This window comes from Cyprinodon tularosa, unplaced genomic scaffold, assembly GCF_016077235.1.
Source record: "Cyprinodon tularosa strain WSP-4 unplaced genomic scaffold, ASM1607723v1 ctg821, whole genome shotgun sequence".
Classification (NCBI taxonomy): domain Eukaryota; kingdom Metazoa; phylum Chordata; class Actinopteri; order Cyprinodontiformes; family Cyprinodontidae; genus Cyprinodon; species Cyprinodon tularosa.
In genome coordinates, this window is record NW_024039587.1 from 566,107 (window position 1) to 572,201 (window position 6,095).

Here is a 6,095-nt window from a genome sequence, read left to right on the forward strand (position 1 = left end):
ACATAATCCAGATAAATGATTCTTCATAAAAAAAGATAACAAATATCACAAAGAAAAACATTTCTCAGTTTAACACTTTTAAAAAATATATTTTTAGAGGGATAAAAAGTTGAAGGGAAACAATGAGAGCTTCAAACAATGTCTTGCAAACGAACAAAAAACATCAGACTTAACCCCAGTTTACAATACCAGAGCATGACACAGCCACTACCATACAAAACCACAGACAAAGGATGTTTATTTTAATGTAGAACAAAACATCAAAAATTTTTTTTTCTTCTTGCCACATTTCCATTTAGGTCAGATTATTGGGTTGTAGAACAAAATGCTGTTCAATCAACAGAGTATACAACTGGAGCGAATGTTTTGTCCCTCTTACTCATTAAGAAATTAGTACACATTTCTTAAAATAAGTTTATTTAACCTTCATTTTAATATGAAAATATGATTATCTGCCAATGGAATGAGCATTCTTACCATTAAAATAAGATAATTAGTTATTATGCACTTGAAATAAGAGACTGCAATTGTTTTTTTCTTATTCTAAATGTAAATTGTCTTGTTCCATTGGCAGTGACTGACTTATCTGCTCAATTCAGGACAAAATGCACTTAATTTTTTGCCAAAAAATTACTTAGATTTAAATTTTTTTGCAATGCATAACATTAAATCCTTAAAAAGAGGGAAGAACGTGAATTTCAACTGCTCTGTTTATTTAAAACCAAAAGACTTTGGTCAGGCTCTTCAGTGTTAGTGGGAAATCTGGACCTGTTAACTCAGTGGATGGAAGAATATTTTCATAATCATGTTCAGTTCAGGTTGCCATGTCTCCTTTCCACCTTTAATAAAAGAACACGCTTCATCTTTCTTTGTTGGAGAGATAAGGATTATGATGCACGATCGATGTTCACAGGGTTCCTTTACATCACACACTTTAAATATGTATCTATCAAGGTGAAAGAGGAAGACAAATATCTGTGTCATCCTTCAATAGCTGATGGAGAAATAACTAAAAAACCAAGAAGGAATGGCATTTAGAGCAGATTCTATAGATTGGAAAAGGTCAGATTCCTTCCATCTTTCCAGCCACAGGTTGCATTTGTGCAATGAGTCAGTTGTTGATGCCACACTTTCCTCTGAAGCCACCTGCAGACATAGCAGCATCACAGCCCCTGGCTCCAGGGAACAAACTGATAAAACAAACGGTGCCGATGGCTGCTCTAGAACCCCCCGCAGCAGTGTTTCCAAAGAAGAAAGCAGCACCAGTAACCACACACTTTGTGGGCTTTTACTTGCCCACAGATGATCAGCATTTAAGCACATTTTTTAAAATAATATGCATCACTACACATGTCGATTTTCAACCCACTTATCAGTGCATTAAAACCAACCCATTGGGCTAACCAATTTGGATCCATTTAATTCCTACAAGAAGAAGTAAAATGAAGAAATGACAAAGAATGATTAAAGCACAATTTCTACTGCACCTTTTCCTGCCTTTTAGTAAGTAATATTAATATTTTAATATTTAATATTAATATTTTAGTTGTCTGTTTGTTCCTATCATAGAAATTACCTCTGATCTCTTGCTTCAGTCGTTTTTCTTTTTTGGACAGAGCCAAAATTTAATTATTGCCACCATTACTCTTTTTGTGCTCTTTTTGGTGATACACGACTCTGTATTAAGCTGTATTTATTTCCTAGGTGGAACTATTAACGGAAACATTACCATTATTGTTTTTCGCCAACAGAAGCTTTTTTCGTCTTAAAATTGCTTCTGTGTTTAGCTGTGTCTTATTCTCACAAAGAGACCTTGACATTAATTGCTTTGTTTCTTTTTCCATAGAAAGTACTCCAGGCAAATAGTTTTTTTCTACATTTTTTCCTTTGTTGAGGCATTAGCTTAGTGTTTGCCATTTTTAGGTTCATTTGGAATACAAAACTGACTCATCAAAGCTTGTGTTGAGCCATGTCGTTTCCTTGAAGGAAGCCTCAACTGAAGAGTCTCTGCAATTAAATTTGAATACTCGTTTCGCTTTGCTTTGCTCTACAAACCACACCCGACCAAATTGATTGGATAGCTAAAGCCGGGCATACTATGTACGATTTTTTGCCCTTTTCGGTCCGATTCTCCAGTCGTGAGAGAATTTTTCGATCGGGCCGACATTCAGCCTGATCGTGAGTTATGCAGTGTACAATGGGCAACGAGGGGCAATCAGCCTCACGTGACGGCCTCCCGATCTAGAACCTTAAGGTCGGGAGAAAATCAAACATGTTTGAAATTCACTCAGCCGCCGCATGGTCGCATCGGAGCGTCAGGCCGCACGGTGTGAGAACATATTTCGTGAGCTGTGAACTTTTAAATCCAGCGGTATCGTCGTACAGTTTGAGCTATAGCAGAAAATATTGCAGAGTGTATGCCCGTTTTAAGTCATCAAGGACTGCACAGCTAAGCCATCAGGAGTGTTTCAATTAAAAAGTTTCCAGAACTTACACCATTTACTTCTCCTGGATGAATAGAAAAGCCAAGATAAATCATAGATAAGTGATTGATTACAGTCTTCTTATCTCAAGGAGAAACAGCTGGGAAACAATTTGTCCTCTGAAAGGCAGGCTACAAGTTTAAACCGCTCTAAGAGGAGCACAGTCTACTTATCCCCGCAGCTAAAAGAGACACCCTCACCCACTCAACTAAAACACCAGCTTGTATTAAATACAGAAGAAAAAAACCCAAATATAGTCATTTGAAAGCAGCTATTTTCTCGTCTGGCTAATCTTCCCAAAACCTAAACAAGCTCCGCCGTCAGAAATCACAGCACTTATTAGCACAGGCCTTAAGCCACACTCACAGGGAGGAGGTGGGACATGTGCGGATCCCAGTAAGCATGCAGGAAGGAGGAGGAGGAGGAGAGAAGAAAATGCTTAAGAGATATGTGCGGGTGCCTGACTGTTCATGTTGTGATGACCCCACATTGCTGGCGAGTCTCCTGTCACCCTGACAGTCGGGAGTCATGCACAGTATCTGTTTGCAAGGCTAGCTCAGACTCCTCTGGATTAGACTGGACCATGCTGCTGGATGCATGTATGGAATGTTCACGTGATGCCAATCTTTAAGAGCATGCGAACTAAAGCACTGCTGCGACTGAGGATTGTCAGTAGGACATTTTCCATGACCGTAGCAGCCTTAATGCTACATTAAGAGCTATTGGGAGTTAATAATTTAAAGGACTACACATTTAATCGAAGCAGCTCGATGGAACTGATGCAACCATGAAATGAAATGAGTGAGGCTCTGTGCTTTAACAGCATAGTACACCTACCTTTGCTTGTTTTCCACTGGATGAAGTCATCCAGTACTTTGTCAGGCACACCTTGAATGTCTAGGGTTAAACCTATTTTCTCTTTAATACTGCCTTTATTCTTTAAAACAGGGTCTTAAATGTTTTCCAGGCCAAGGACCCCCAAACTGATGGCGAGATGGAGTGGGGACCCCCTAATTATATATACCGTATGAAACTGTGTTATATCAAACTGGTCCTATAGTCACTCTATTACATATGGAGTAATGAAACTAAAGTAATTTCTCCTTGGGATTATTTAAGTATTTCTGATTCTGATTCCTTATTGATGGGACAGGTGTTGTGAATGAAACGGTGCCCAGCTTGAAAGAGCTCCATTGTGTCGCTGAATGTGTGCATTGATGACTGAAAGACATCTTCTTCCTCTATTTATCTGTTTACTACAGTGTGATGAATTCATGTTACTGTGTATTTAGACATTTCAATTAGTGGAAAAATTGCAGGGGGAAAAAAAAAAAAAAAACATTCACGACCCCCATGCAGTACCTTCGTGGATCCCCTACTGAAGACCTCCGCTTTAAAGCGTAGCTCAGACAAGGACCCAATCCCAAACCGTTCTCTAAACACTAACCGTGAGCACTAACCCTCTGTTTGCCCTCTGTGAACGGACAGTTCAGACCTTAAATAGCAGTGGTCTGGTGGCGTAGGTAACGCATTCCACCAAATGTAAATTCCACTGGTTTGCTGCATCTTCGTCACACTGACAGAAAAAAGTTGGTATATGAAAAAAACTTATTTAAAGGTCCTCTTTGAAATAGTTTTATTTGACCATATACGTTTCTTTTAAACAAGGGGCAAGTGTTTGATTTTATGCTAACCTGCGCCATAGAGCTACAGCCATGCACATTGGGCATCACTGTGTTGCCATAGCAATGACTGCTTTCCTTTTCCATTGGAGGGAAAAAGCCATCACATTCTCATTTATACCCCCGAGCCTCCCCCCGTTCAATAAAGGTGCCTTCCACTGGTGCGAGTGAGACTTCATTGGAAGTGACACTGGATAGTTAAGGGTCAGTGAGTAGGGACCAGTATGAGATAGGGCCAAAGTGCTAAAAAGGTTATTCAGACCAGGTCATCTGGTACCAAGAAAAAAGCTACGGTCAAGGCTTTGCTTAAGTTTATAATTTCATCTTTACCACATCTAGATTCTTGGAAATCCTAATATATAAATGCGTCATTTTCGATTTATGTTAACATGCAATTCAACCTGCTGACTCAATGCTGCTGGTTAAAGCATATTTTTACACATCAAGGGGAATCTCCAGCATCTGAAACGTTAATTTCCTCTTGCCATCTTACCAATGCATGTGCGCGGATGTTGTGTCTTCAGGTATAACAGCAGAGACTGTGTGATTAAGTTCTCAAAAGAACACCTTCGCACATCTGAACACCTCCACACACAAAAAGTCTTTTCTCGCAGAAAGGACACGCTGACACCGAATAATGGACTTGAGAAAGCTGAGCGACAGGCCCATGACAAAGTGAAGAAAAGAACCAGACTGTAGAAGAAAAGAAAGATCTGAGAAACTGATCTTAAAACTGGAAATTAGGTTCGTTTTTTTTTTTTGCATTATGAGGAGAATATTGGTTTGAAAATGTAAATACTATCGTTAATTGCCTTTTGAGTCCATATTCCACTTCACTGATGCAGACTTCCATTTCATTACCAAGCTATTTTTATTTTCCAGCCTGCCCATAACTACTGTATATCAGCTTTTATCTTAGTGATTAAAGATATTTTATTATTATGTTGATATAAAGATGTAACTAATCTAAGTAAATATTATCATTTACATACAACTTTACCTGGGTTTATACAGGAATGAGTAACTCTAATTTAATGCTTTTTAATGATCTTAGAAACAATTTTAATACCATCAACAAGCACTTGTTTCCTTGTTTTCCAGCCACTTTTGTTGAAATTTGCATTTTCCCATTCTCTAGCTTTTTCTCCGCCTTGAGCTTCTTTTCCGAACATACAGCTTTACGATCAACCGGAAGCAGTTCCGCGCAAACATGCGGAAGATGTTATATCCGATATATCTGACGAAATTGTTTATATACATTTTATTTTTTTTTTTAAATAAAGCATTTTAAATGCCACAATTATCAAATTTAATGCATTTTAATGACAATTAAACACTTAATTAAAATGAATAACTTTTAATGATTTTTAATGACCCATAACCCTGTTTACAGTCCTCCATTTTTCCCATGACCTGGCATTCTGATTTCTACAATAAAAGGCCTGTGACAAGACTAAATTTGTTTCCTTGATGATATTTATTGAAATAACATATTTAGAAGAGAAGAGACTACAAATACATTAAAAAAATTAAATTATATATACATAAAATTCAAAACATAAAGTAGATATAAAATCTTAAAGGTCGTTTTGACAGACTTGCTATGAAAGTTCCTGCAGACGACAGAATTTGGTGTCATTTTGTTATTTCTAAAAGGTTTTGACATTTTGTCTGGAGTGGAGTGGCCACATTTACAACATATTAGACATAACCTCTAGTTTAAAAGTCATTTTCTACATTATTATGGAACCCCAATAAATATTAATTATTTAATATGTTTATCAGGGGCATTTAATCATTAATTTTAAAATGAGCTCAGGAGATTACTCCTTTAATTATCCACCAGTAAATTACCAGCTGTAGCATTAAAAATATGTCCAAATTATATTTTCTACTCTATTTCTGTTTATTTTTTATAACTCAAAAATTT